Raw genomic sequence first — 14,798 nt, forward strand, 5'->3', positions numbered from 1 at the left:
AATAATACCGATCAAGTGCACTAAATAACCATTAAACTTACTCCTCTGATACTGCACTTTACCAATACTCTCAGACTGCCTGCTTTAACCAGGATCGATTGCACAGGAACTCTCGCCAAAAGACGAGCACAGGTGATTACAAGCAGCAAAAGTTTTCAAACTTAACTTACAACCAGAGTTAAAATAAAAGTCTCCAAATTAATTTACAATAAAGTTTTACAAGCCAGAGCTACCTTTCGAATACAGAGTTCAAACGCAGCGGAAAATACAAACAGTTTGAAACAAACTTCAAAATACCGTACGGTAGATAACGTCGATGGCAAAAGACGAGCTTCACATCTTGCCCACTGATGTGAGGCTCACCTACCTTCACTTCACGGAGGAGACGGAACCCACTCGACCGTCCAACCTGGAGGAAGAGGCTGACCACTCCAGGACGCACTAATTTCCTTGAAGTCTTCCGGAATACCACCTGCTCAGAAGGGTTACAACCAAACCCTGAGTATACTAATACTCAGCAAGGCTTACCCGACTATGGGTATACTTAGCCCATTATCTAGACATGCAAAGCTTTTTGGCTCTGGAGTTTGTTTTGCTGAAAAGCTACTAACATTGGATCCTTACTTTCAATATTTTAGCTCCAATTGTGTTGATAGCTAGAAACTAGGTTTGCCTAATTCTCTAAAGCACACATGGTTAATCATATTATCTTTTCAAGAACATCAACATAAATTCATCTTTTCTCTTTCTGCCTTTCAATCCTTACTACGATGCGACGCATTGACCAAGGCTCTCATATCCGCGAGTCACGGCGAATCGATCCGATTTAACCTTGCAAGGTGGACCTAACTCACACGACGCAGGTAAACCCCGTTGGGTCACGCGCGTCAACTGTTTCCATCATTACCACGGCATCTGAACTACGCCTGCTAAAACCCAGGTGATGGGCCCCTCGCAGTGAACTCCCGGAGAATCCGGAGGCGGCATCCTATCCAACACCCGCCAACTCCCACGCCCAGCGTAGCATGACGGAATTCAAATCACCGTTGTAAAGTGGTACACAGCTCACCGGTTTCGACTACCTCCTACTTCCGGTATGTGGTTAGTACTGTTCAATCCTCAGTCAAAGGGCCAACAACGGAACGGTCCTCAATCGACACAGGCGGAGACTCAACTTTCTTTATGCAATTATCATGCCCAACTTTCCCTCCGCCCGGTCTCCAATTTCCTTCTCATTGCCTTATTCCTGACAACACTGTCTGAAGTAACAACCCTATATCTCGCGGGTGACAGGAAATCACCCGTCTTCTACCGAGTTTACTTAAGCCTAGCAGTGCTAGCGATACCTACACTAGTAAGGACACTGGGTATTCAAGATTATGCCTCTATGGTACCAATCAATTCCTTGAACGTAAATGCACAATAATTTAAATATAACATGGAGTAATTAAAATAAGGGATATGCTCCGGGGCTTGCCTTGCAGGTCAGCGGGGTTAACAAAGTCTACTGGAGCGTGCTCAACGGCGTTCTCCAGCTGCTCTTCTGCTCGTGGCTCCTGGACCGGCTCAGCATCTAGCTCGTGGACAGCTGCGTTCGCGGCGTCTACACGAATAAAAATATGCCATGCAACAATTAGGACACAGAGTAATGCATGAGTGCTGCTGATGCGATTCAAAAAGTTAAAACATTTTAGCCTGAAGTGTTTCCTTCAAAACATCAACTACTAAGTTTGCTTAGGGCAGCACGGAGTAAGACAGGAGTTAGTTTTGTTGAGGTTACACATGCATGAAACAATAATCAAATAACCACACTTATAAAAGAAAAGTGTAGCTAGGAGCCAAATAAAAGCAAGGACTCGACATGCAGATATGATCAAGCCACAAGAAGTTACCAAAATAACATGATTTTGATAAGCATGCCACATAAATTTTCCAACATTTATTGACGACAGAAAGTATTTATTTTAACCCTAGAAAAGAAATCAAACACTAATAGATCCACAAAAATGTACACAGGCTATGCACCTGAAACTTTTTCAGTGGACTACACATTCAAAGATTAATCTACTAAATAAATTTCATAATTTTTAGAGCAACGGAACAACCGGTATTAAATAAACTAGTTTAAACACAAAACATAATTTAAGCAGGGGCAAAAGTGATATTTTTCATGCATGAGTATTTTTCTACTAAAGATCTTGATTTTAGAAACCTAACAAAATTTGTTTGGCATTTTTCGTATTTTTCTGTGAATTTCTAGGCAATTTAGAATTACCAGCCGAAATAAATGAAAGAAAAACATAAAAGAGAGGGGCTGACAGCTGGGCCCCACTTGCCAGGGACCCAGCCCGCCCCCCACTCCTCTGTTTTGCGCCGCACGGGCGGTCGGCCAGCCGGCGCGCGGCTAGGCGGCCCGCAGCGGCCCTGGCTCCCGCTGGCGGCGGCCTGCCGGCGGCGTGGCTCGGCGGAGCCGAGGCCAGGGCGGGGCGGTGGGGCAGGGAGGCGCGTAGGGTGGCGCAGGGGCGCTCCGCAGCGGGCAGGCGGCGGAGGTGGCATGCGCGGGGCGGGGCGCGCGGCGGCGCGCGGCCGTTCCGGCCGGGCCACGGCCAACCGGCGGCGGAGGCGGGCGGCACCGCGGCCAGGGGGTCCCGGCAGCCCTAGGGCGCACAGCGGCGGCCCGCGAGCTGGCTCAGGGAGGGCAGGCGGCGTGCGCGCGGGGCGGGCGGCGCGTTCCGCGGTGGCGCGGCGGCGATTCGGCGGCGGCGGCCGCGGATTCCGGCGGGGAAAAGCTCGGGGAGCGAGAGGAGGTGGTTGTGGAGCTCACCTAGGGTTCGTTTTGGGCGGGGAACGGCCGGAGGTGGAAGCTCGGCGTAGAGGGGCGGAGCTCGGGGAAGACAGCAATGGCGGGCGACAGTCTGAGCTCGATTTCGGCCGGGTTTGGGCACGGCCGCGCTCGTGGGGGGTCGGAGTGGGTGGACGGCGAGGCTGCGCAGCTCGGGGTGTGACGAATCGAAGCGAGGTGGCGAGGGTTGGCCGGCGGGATGACGAACGACGGCCGGCGCGACGAGCTAGGGTTCGCTCGGTCCGCTCATGGCGCGAGGAAGGGGAACGGGGAACTGGAAGCTTCGAGGGCGCGCGCGACGATAAGAGCGGTGCTCGGACAACGAGGATCGTCGGGATGGATGACGCGTGGAGTCGCTTGCCGGCGTTCAGTCGCCGGTATGGGCGCGGGCGTGCACAGTGCTGAGCAGTTGCTCTGTTCACTCGTTTGAAAGATTTTAGCTCGAGTTTGACTAGTTGAAACTCCAATTTCCATATAGAAACTTGAAATTTGGCCAAAATAAAAGTTGTAGAGAAAGAAAAGATCTACAACTTTCGTTTTGGGCGAAAATCGATTTGAGGCTCGGATCAAGGACAAAAACGAGATCGAACATCGCTAAAACAAAGATTACTATGCGAATCCGATTAACGCTAACGACAAACTTGAGTCCACGATTAGCGAAATAAATCGTGATTAGCGAGCACAATTAACACGGGGGTGTTACAGCCTTCCCCCCTTAAAGGAATCTCGTCCCGAGATTCACGCGCGTAAGGGACAGATAAGGAGGGAAGATGCTCGTTAACCAAGGATATTAGAACTATCCAAAAATTACCTTCCCCAACTGACTTACCTTCGGAATCTTTCTTGGGGTAGCACATTCAGCGTGATCCATCCCTTCCTGAAGGTACCCCGCACAGGATTTTTCTCTGTCGCATTGCTTATTCGACCTCTGACCTTGTGTAGGTGGTTCGTACTGTGCAGCTAACATCCGAAGTAGATGGCTTGAGTCGCCTCCCGACATACGAACACTGGATAGTATCTTTGCCCTGTTCGGATTATTAAAGGTGCTATCCGAATTCAGTGGATCTTTCCAAGTGGATGAACGGCAGTCCCGGATAAAATGGCCGTATTCGCCACACTTGCAACAAGGTTGACACCCGGTGCAACGACATTTCTTCTTTGATCTCATTGAACTCCGAACAGGTGAACGAGTTCTTGCTCTTATAACTGGGTCGACATCAGTAGTACTCCTAACTTGCCTTCTACCACGTGGAGAGAATTCTGTGCATGTAATTTCCCATCCACTCAAGTCTATGCTGCCTGCGCCGAGCTTGGGAGTCCGACAATTTACCTGGTGATCTTTAATTCCCATCGGAAGTCGCGATGGTGGAATTAAGGAGTCCGAATAAACATTCTGCGTCTTTTCTTGCTCCCAATTTATTTCCGGTCTGGGGTTAGTATACTCTTCAAGTCCTTCGCTGTGCTCACTTTTCTTTTCTTTGGAGCTGCTTCGTAGACAAGGGCGGTCATACATCTTGCAACAGTGGCAAGGCTCAAATTGCCTCATTGGTGCTTCGGTCATCACGACGTCGGAGGGTAGAAGGTTGATGTGCCCCTGACCAGGGTCCTTCCTACTACTTCCCGCTGCATACTCCATTATTCACCTGAGAAACAAAATTAAAGTGGAGACATCTTTAGCAGTAGGACAACTTCTATTTCGGGTGGGCCCACACAAACCTCATACACCTAAATAGCTATACACAACAATGCATACACGAGTTTCTAGCCCAAACTAAGCAAGGTCGTTTAGGGAACTCAAGATTACACATGCAGTCCAAAACCAGAATTTCCTGCTAAGGTGAAAGGAACTTCCTCTATCCAAAATTCGCACTTGCTGAGTTTAGCATATAGCTGATGTTCCCTAAGACGCTGGAGTATTATATGAAGATGCTGATCATGTTCTTCTTCTGTCTTGGAATAGATTAAGATATCATCAATGAATACCACGACAAATTTATCCAGCTCTGGCATGAACACCGAAATCATGAGATACATGAAGTAGGCTGGAGCATTGGTTAATCCAAAGGACATGACCAAGTACTCATAAAGACCATAACGAGTGGAGAATGTTGTTTTTGGTATATCCACCGGTCCGATTTTGATTTAATGATAACCAGATCGTAGATCTATTTTTGAGAATACCTTAGCTCCAGCTAGTTGATCATCTCGGTAATTTAACCAAGGTCCCTTGTCTACCACATCTTGTAGTCTTCTAGCATTTTCGTCCATTAGCAGTTCTTTGAAAGATCAATCCCCTTGGTAACTTCGGAGAAGACTCACTAGATTTAGGTCCGGTATAGAGATTTTTAGGTAGAACGGCGAACGATAGATGCGGGGAATGCCCATGAGGAGATATCACACCGACACAGTGGTATAAGGGATCATAATTAGCAATCTCCATACCAGCGTGTGTCGAGTAGTACAAGCATGTGTTGATTGCTCAGAGTAGGCTCTTGGTTTCATTGCGGCGCCGTCAGGCATACTTCCAACGAGAATCTCTTGTAGCACATATAGATCGTGCATGTATAAGCATTACAAGACGGAGGGATAGCAAGGAGGTGATCCAAAAACGGGGCATAACATGAGAGCAACAGGGATTAGCTGCCACAGACTGCAGGAAATAAGATTCTTGCTTAAGCTTCACATACAGCTTCCGTGCACCGATGAGATTACCTGATTACCGATCAACAGGGGATTCGGTCCGGTTGGACAGTAACATGAGATCAAGTCCGCTAACCATTCAGGAACCTACGGGAGCTATAAACGAAACCAGCAGACACCTGGAACAAAACTGATGTACCTTCCAGAGACTTACCTGATAAAACAATGACGTGATTTACAACGGAATGATTTTGACGCTAAAGGAGAAAAGGAGATTAGCATTACACAAAACCATTCTTTACATGCAGTCAGGGACGCCTCCTGATGACAACAATGATTTTAAGAAACATCCGGACTCAATTTCTGCGAGACTCTTTGAGTAGAATAGATAATTGAGTGATGTAAGATTTTCTGTTCAAGAAGAAAAGGTCAAACAAAGCAAGGAATGATGCTGAAACAAGGTAATCAAGCCCTCGCAGCGCAGAGATCGCAACACGAGGAGAGCAAATGTCATTGAGATTCATCACAAGGCTCATGATTAACAAGTGAGGGTAAAACGGAAGGATGGTTTAAGCGGTGTTTTTGGAATATTCTTGCTCAGGATTATATTATCTGATGAATTACACAAAACATGCTTCTTTATGCCAGTACAATGCCACCATACCAAGGAATAAAGATAAAATGTTTCACCCATAGTGCAAATGCTTGATGGCTCGGATAATGATGCACTCCTGGAATGCATGATTGCAATGCTGGTGCAACACGATGATAAAATGTTCCATGCACAATGGAATGGTGCATACGAATTGATGCATTAGTTATGATGCTGGCCCAATGATGCATACACCATGGTGCAAAGATGTTGATGCCCATGTTTTATGCATCTAGGAGGTGCATAAAATATGATGCATACACGCATGAGTTTGCGATGCACACAATACAACACGCGTCTTAGGACCGTTCTCTTGCACGAGACTAACCTCTTGTTAACCCTATGCCCTTGAGAGGGATTAGAAGTTAAGACACTAGTAAGGTTGCATAAAAGGGGATTGCAGTGAGTTATGTCACATATACCTTGGCACCAGCGCGCTCCTAGTGGCTCAATCATGTGGCTGCAGCACACATGAGACCCTAGGTTCCGTCGCGGCATCAGGGTTATGTAACTAAACACAACTGCAAGAGAAATCGATAGTAGCAACCCAACAGTGCCAATCAGCAAGATAAATTAACGAAACCGAAGACACCCGAAGTGTACTTGAACGCATACTCGTTAGTCAGCCAACGCATTCCCGATCATGATGCAACACAATGCACTGACCAATGAGGTGATGCATGATCGTTTCAATGACTATACTCAAAAAGTTATTTTGTCATGATTTTTTTTAATTTATCCAAACTACTGAGAAAGAATGGAATGTACAAAGTTCCGGTGTTAGAATCAAAATAGCCAACAACATAGATTACAAAATCAATGATAGGTCGATCATTGATCGATGGATTGAAGGACTTTGTTGGCAAACTCAAGGCTTTGCCACAAAAAGTAACAGTGGTTTGATGGAATTGGTCCAAGACATGAATCAAGAGGTTGACTTGAATGACAAGCTAAGATCTAATGGAAAGGTTCTCACATGATCCAAAGCCGCTGAGAAAGATCTTCTCAACTAGGGTCAGACTAGCAGACTGTATAGGTCTCACTACTAACAACACAAAATCTAGGTGAACCTTTAGGTAAAAGCATCACATTTTAGCAAACGACGCGACAAGCATGACAATCAATCAAACTCAAGATTATGCCAAGATGGATGCACGTTCTATCGTTTCTCACCCAAACAAGTACCAAATATGGTATACGAAGACGACTAGTGGCACAATTACGTACTCTCCCTATATATACTAGTCGTTCCTACGATCAAGGATTTCATAGCGCGCTTAACGGAGTTAGTATTCCTGCAGACAAACCAAAACAACAAGAGAGAGATATAAATATCCATTTCTGGACCCTTCGTGCCAGCACACACGAACGGCCCCCATGTGTCCTACGCCACACGAGTAACGCATATGCAGTTTCCCACATATTCACCCATACATTACCGTCCACTATAGAGACGGCACCCAAACGTTTGACGCTGAATGGGCAGCGCTGCATACGTCATAACAACGTATTCACTTCCCGTATACTCGCCTTACGGAACATCCAAGGGTAGACGTGTCCCAAGGGTCACGGTCATGGCCAACCGCATGACAGGTTTACATCTCGTAACATTACCTTACGAAATGACCGTGATCACAATCACACGGTATGAAATCCGCACTCCATATCAGGCGGCAGATAGCGACAGGCTCGTTTGAATTGAGCCTTATCACCTCCTCGTATGCTCATCATACGGGACTCGCGCACGTATGAAACACGTGGGCTATTCTAAGGACTACCAGAATGCTCACCTTACTTACCTCAGCGTAGGTGCGTCGTTACAGAATAGTAGTTGTGCATAAAAGTAAGGTTTAATAAGAAGTAAATGCTGGAAGTGCTGGAATGAAATAGATACTTAGATGCCACCTAACTTGAAACACATAATTAGGGCATACGAACTATCTATCCTACTCCTTAGCGCATCTAGCGTCAACTTTTCGAAAACCCAAAAGTTTTGAAGTTAAGCACTCAAGTAATCACCCCCCAGTGCAATTAGCTCTGATGCCAGCTGTCACAGAACAGTCCAAATAATACCGATCAAGTGCACTAAATAACCATTAAACTTACTCATCCGATACTGCACTTTACCAGTACTCTCAGACTGCCTGCTTTAACCAGGATCGATTGCACAGGAACTCTCGCCAAAAGACGAGCACAGGTGATTACAAGCAGCAAAAGTTTTCAAACTTAACTTACAACCAGAGTTAAAATAAAAGTCTCCAAATTAATTTACAATAAAGTTTTACAAGCCAGAGCTACCTTTCGAATACAGAGTTCAAACGCAGCGGAAAATACAAACAGTTTGAAACAAACTTCAAAATACCGTACGGTAGATAACGTCGATGGCAAAAGACGAGCTTCACATCTTGCCCACTGATGTGAGGCTCACCTACCTTCACTTCACGGAGGAGACGGAACCCACTCGACCGTCCAACCTGGAGGAAGAGGCTGACCACTCCAGGACGCACTAATTTCCTTGAAGTCTTCCGGAATACCACCTGCTCAGAAGGGTTACAACCAAACCCTGAGTATACTAATACTCAGCAAGGCTTACCCGACTATGGGTATACTTAGCCCATTATCTAGACATGCAAAGCTTTTTGGCTCTGGAGTTTGTTTTGCTGAAAAGCTACTAACATTGGATCCTTACTTTCAATATTTTAGCTCCAATTGTGTTGATAGCTAGAAACTAGGTTTGCCTAATTCTCTAAAGCACACATGGTTAATCATATTATCTTTTCAAGAACATCAACATAAATTCATCTTTTCTCTTTCTGCCTTTCAATCCTTACTACGATGCGACGCATTGACCAAGGCTCTCATATCCGCGAGTCACGGCGAATCGATCCGATTTAACCTTGCAAGGTGGACCTAACTCACACGACGCAGGTAAACCCCGTTGGGTCACGCGCGTCAACTGTTTCCATCATTACCACGGCATCTGAACTACGCCTGCTAAAACCCAGGTGATGGGCCCCTCGCAGTGAACTCCCGGAGAATCCGGAGGCGGCATCCTATCCAACACCCGCCAACTCCCACGCCCAGCGTAGCATGACGGAATTCAAATCACCGTTGTAAAGTGGTACACAGCTCATCGGTTTCGACTACCTCCTACTTCCGGTATGTGGTTAGTACTGTTCAATCCTCAGTCAAAGGGCCAACAACGGAACGGTCCTCAATCGACACAGGCGGAGACTCAACTTTCTTTATGCAATTATCATGCCCAACTTTCCCTCCGCCCGGTCTCCAATTTCCTTCTCATTGCCTTATTCCTGACAACACTGTCTGAAGTAACAACCCTATATCTCGCGGGTGACAGGAAATCACCCGTCTTCTACCGAGTTTACTTAAGCCTAGCAGTGCTAGCGATACCTACACTAGTAAGGACACTGGGTATTCAAGATTATGCCTCTATGGTTCCAATCAATTCCTTGAACGTAAATGCACAATAATTTAAATATAACATGGAGTAATTAAAATAAGGGATATGCTCCGGGGCTTGCCTTGCAGGTCAGCGGGGTTAACAAAGTCTACTGGAGCGTGCTCAACGGCGTTCTCCAGCTGCTCTTCTGCTCGTGGCTCCTGGACCGGCTCAGCATCTAGCTCGTGGACAGCTGCGTTCGCGGCGTCTACACGAATAAAAATATGCCATGCAACAATTAGGACACAGAGTAATGCATGAGTGCTGCTGATGCGATTCAAAAAGTTAAAACATTTTAGCCTGAAGTGTTTCCTTCAAAACATCAACTACTAAGTTTGCTTAGGGCAGCACGGAGTAAGACAGGAGTTAGTTTTGTTGAGGTTACACATGCATGAAACAATAATCAAATAACCACACTTATAAAAGAAAAGTGTAGCTAGGAGCCAAATAAAAGCAAGGACTCGACATGCAGATATGATCAAGCCACAAGAAGTTACCAAAATAACATGATTTTGATAAGCATGCCACATAAATTTTCCAACATTTATTGACGACAGAAAGTATTTATTTGAACCCTAGAAAAGAAATCAAACACTAATAGATCCACAAAAATGTACACAGGCTATGCACCTGAAACTTTTTCAGTGGACTACACATTCAAAGATTAATCTACTAAATAAATTTCATAATTTTTAGAGCAACGGAACAACCGGTATTAAATAAACTAGTTTAAACACAAAACATAATTTAAGCAGGGGCAAAAGTGATATTTTTCATGCATGAGTATTTTTCTACTAAAGATCTTGATTTTAGAAACCTAACAAAATTTGTTTGGCATTTTTCGTATTTTTCTGTGAATTTCTAGGCAATTTAGAATTACCAGCCGGAATAAATGAAAGAAAAACATAAAAGAGAGGGGGCTGACAGCTGGGCCCCATTTGCCAGGGACCCAGCCCGCCCCCCACTCCTCTGTTTTGCGCCGCACGGGCGGTCGGCCGGCCGGCGTGCGGCTAGGCGGCCCGCAGCGGCCCTGGCTCCCGCTGGCGGCGGCCTGCCGGCGGCGTGGCTCGGCGGAGCCGAGGCCAGGGCGGGGCGGTGGGGCAGGGAGGCGCGTAGGGCGGCGCAGGGGCGCTCCGCAGCGGGCGGGCGGCGGAGGTGGCATGCGCGGGGCGGGGTGCGCGGCGGCGCGCGGCCGTTCCGGCCGGGCCACGGCCAACCGGCGGCGGAGGCGGGCGGCACCGCGGCCAGGGGGTCCCGGCAGCCCTAGGGCGCACAGCGGCGGCCCGCGAGCTGGCTCAGGGAGGGCAGGTGGCGTGCGCGCGGGGCGGGCGGCGCGTTCCGCGGCGGCGCGGCGGCGATTCGGCGGCGGCGGCCGCGGATTCCGGCGGGGAAAAGCTCGGGGAGCGAGAGGAGGTGGCTGTGGAGCTCACCTAGGGTTCGTTTTGGGCGGGGAACGGCCGGAGGTGGAAGCTCGGCGTAGAGGGGCGGAGCTCGGGGAAGACAGCAATGGCGGGTGACAGTCTGAGCTCGATTTCGGCCAGGTTTGGGCACGGCCGCGCTCGTGGGGGGTCGGAGTGGGTGGACGGCGAGGCTGCGCAGCTCGGGGTGCGACGAATCGAAGCGAGGTGGCGAGGGTTGGCCGGCGGGATGACGAACGACGGCCGGCGCGATGAGCTAGGGTTCGCTCGGTCCGCTCACGGCGCGAGGAAGGGGAACGGGGAACTGGAAGCTTCGAGGGCGCGCGCGACAATAAGAGCGGTGCTCGGACAACGAGGATCGTCGGGATGGATGACGCGTGGAGTCGCTTGCCGGCGTTCAGTCGCCGGTATGGGCGCGGGCGTGAACAGTGCCGAGCAGTTGCTCTGTTCACTCGCTTGCATCATTTTTTTTCTTTCCTGCCTCAGACTCATCCATTCCGTTACGGATACGAAGTGTCTGCCGTCGACCTACCCCTCTCCTAGCATCTGGATTGGGAATGTACATTGGAGAGATATTTGGTGTAGTGAATGATCCCAGACTGCCTATGCCATATATCTCATGGCCCAAGTGTGCACAGCGGTTTCTTTTCTGTAATATTCTGAAACAAAAACCCTAGGATCCAACCCAGATTCTGAACATGCCGCAATGACATGTGAGCATGATAAGTGAAGAAGTTGTGACTTTTTCATCTGCAAAAAACCTTGCCTTCCGGCGTTATCAAGCAATCCTGAACGACCCTTTGTCTGCGGACACTCTGCCCTGTCCTGTCCTTGCATGAAACCTCAAACTTTTGATCCTTTGTGCCCATGGAGACCACTCTGTGATATTGAGCCTTTTCAATCTTTTCTTTCATGTAGTTAGTGACCCTATTACAAAAAACCACTCCTGGATCATTAAGTAAGACATCAGCTGCCTGGTACCGCTCTCTGAAGTACCTTGTGCATCCGTACATGATGAACTCAACTATGCCAACAAGAGGAAATCCACAAACATGACGCATTACCATATTGTAACACTCTGCGTGGTTGGTTGTCTCAATCCCATATCGACGACCACCAGTGTCGTATATAATTGACCACTTCTCATTAGGTGCATCCTTAATCCACTGTGTGAAAGATCCGCCGCCGGAACGTCTCCGGCTGGAGGTTGAGGCCTGTTCCTTTAGCAGCTCGGTGCACATGTTATCTAGCACCTGCCACAATGCATCAAACTTCCACTGCTGATTCTAAGTGCACAACCTCTTGAATAAATTCATAAGTTCCTTATTCTTGAAGCGCTCATAAAAATTTGCACCCATATGCCTTATGCACCACCTACTCACAACATCTGGCCATATGTTCTCATTCTCATAAAAGTTGTCCTCGACTTTCTTCATGTAGTTGCCTTATTGCTGCTAGAAGACCTGCATGTCTGTCACTGATGAGGCAAACATCAGGCCTTCCAGCAACAACGTGAATCTTCACACGTTCAAGAAACCAGTACCAGCTCTCTGTGTTCTCATTCTCAACAAAAGCAAAGGCGATGAGAACCACCTGCTTGTTGCAATGAACTCCAATCGCTGTCAGTATTGTCCCCTTATATCTTCCTGTCAATAATGTGTCATCAATACATAGAACAGGAAGACAATACATAAATGCCCTCACACATGCACCAAGGCAGAAGAAAACACGAAGCAGAAACCCAGGTCCCTCATATAAACTCGGTACAATATAGGTATCAGTCACGGTTCTAGGATTTCTCTGCACAATTGCTGACAGCATGTGAGGCATGTTATCATATGATGCCTCATATGTGCCAAATCTCATCTCAAACACCAATTGTTTTGCCTGCCAAGCCTTTGCATAGCTGATTTTGTATTGAAAACGGTCGTCGATGTCCCTAATTATCAATTTTGGCTCATAATCAATTTTGTCCAGAATCACCCCATACATCTTCTTGGCCACAAAAGTGGATGTGATGTTACGGTGAGTTTGCGCAACAATAGTTAATCTACATGTATGTGGTGTACCAATTGAACACTCCCAGTGTGTTTTGTACTTGCCCTTGTAGGCATGTACTCGCCATGTACAATCGCCATTGACACACTTCATCTCATATTCTTTGCTGCTAGACTTCACAACTCTGAATTCCTTCCTTAACGATATAGCCCAAAGCTTCACAGTATCTTTCACAGCTTCAATGCTAGGATACTTTGCCCCCTGCACAACCTCATTCTCTCTGTATTCGTACTCATTACTCCTAATATCCTGTATCACTGGATTTCCAAAACCCTTGTCTCGCCATTCACCTAGCAACGGGTAGTCCTCATCGTCTGATGAGTCCCCACATTCTTCCATCATTCGAGCCTCTTGGTCTTCATTCTGTACAGCTTCCACTATTCCAGGTATCCGCTCCCCCTCATCAGCTAAACCTTGCGGCTCAGGTTGAATGACATGCACGTTCTGATCTTCTTTTTCTCCTACCTGATTAACTATACCTTGCGGCTCAGGTTCTGTGACATGCATGTTCTGATCTTCATTTTCTTGTTCCACTGCTTGGTTCATATGAGATAATGTACTTGTTGACCCTTCACCGAAATGGGCTGCCTTCTGGTGAATCTGAATTAGCATTGCAAGAGGCCACCCGCGGTCAAGAGCTGCTTGCATGTAAGTCCGTCATTCTTCGGTGTTTGCTATAAGCATCAACTCCCAGAAATCCCCTTCAGTTCCCCAATTCGTCACAGTATGAACGGTTAGGAAATGAGTCTTTGGATTCACATTGAATATCTCGTGAAGCCATTTGCGTATGGAACCAAAACTCCTCTCTAAGGGTTTATCTATTCCGCACTCTCTTCGTTCAAAAGCTGATAGATCTACTCCATACGCATCATGAGAAATATATTAGTCACCATAATGAACTTGAAAACGAAGCTTGCTCGACATATCTAGACACACAATCATGATATTAAATTGATTGCTAATCTACTGTTTCAACAAAAATAATTACAACATAATCTATTTGTAAAGCGTAGAAGAATTTTGGTTACCTGCAGTAGCCGGCTCGAAAATCCGGCAGGGCTTCGCCTCTCTCCCTCCCTCTCTCTTTTTTCTTGGTTTCTGGAATTTTAGTGATGCAAATGAGGGGTGGGGGGACCAGCCAACCCTTATATAAGGGTGGGAGATCCGTCGCCCTGCAGCCGGGCGGCCAGGGCCGGCCGTCCCGCTGCCGGGCGGCCTGGGTTGCCGGCCGCCCTGCTGCCGGGCGACCGGCCCCCAGGGACCTGCACGCAAATATTTTCGCAAAAGTTTTTGCACAAAAACCCCTGCCGCCTGTGGCAGCCCCGCCCGACATAAACCGGCTTAAGTGCGCTAACCATCATCAAAACGACAATCAGGGTTAACACGTACTTAAAACGGAGCAATCCGGCAGTGCTGTCGGGTAAAATCCCGATAAAACCACTTAAACCTGGATCGAACAAAGCAGCATAACTCACGCGAAGGCGAGTCCAGAGATTACAACAATACAACATATATTACAACACAAAGTTTAACATCAAAGTAGAATTACAAACCGAGTTCAACATTTAACAAAGTGCTTTTCATAGCCAACATAAAAGTGAAACGCCAGAGTTCTTTATTTAGCGGAAAATAAACACGTGAACTAACGACGATATGGGTGTCACGAAGAAGCCCGGTTCGTGACATCACTCGCTCTTGACAACGTTGGCCGGGGACGGATCCCACTCC

This window comes from Panicum virgatum, chromosome 8N, assembly GCF_016808335.1.
Source record: "Panicum virgatum strain AP13 chromosome 8N, P.virgatum_v5, whole genome shotgun sequence".
In the NCBI taxonomy this organism is placed as follows: domain Eukaryota; kingdom Viridiplantae; phylum Streptophyta; class Magnoliopsida; order Poales; family Poaceae; genus Panicum; species Panicum virgatum.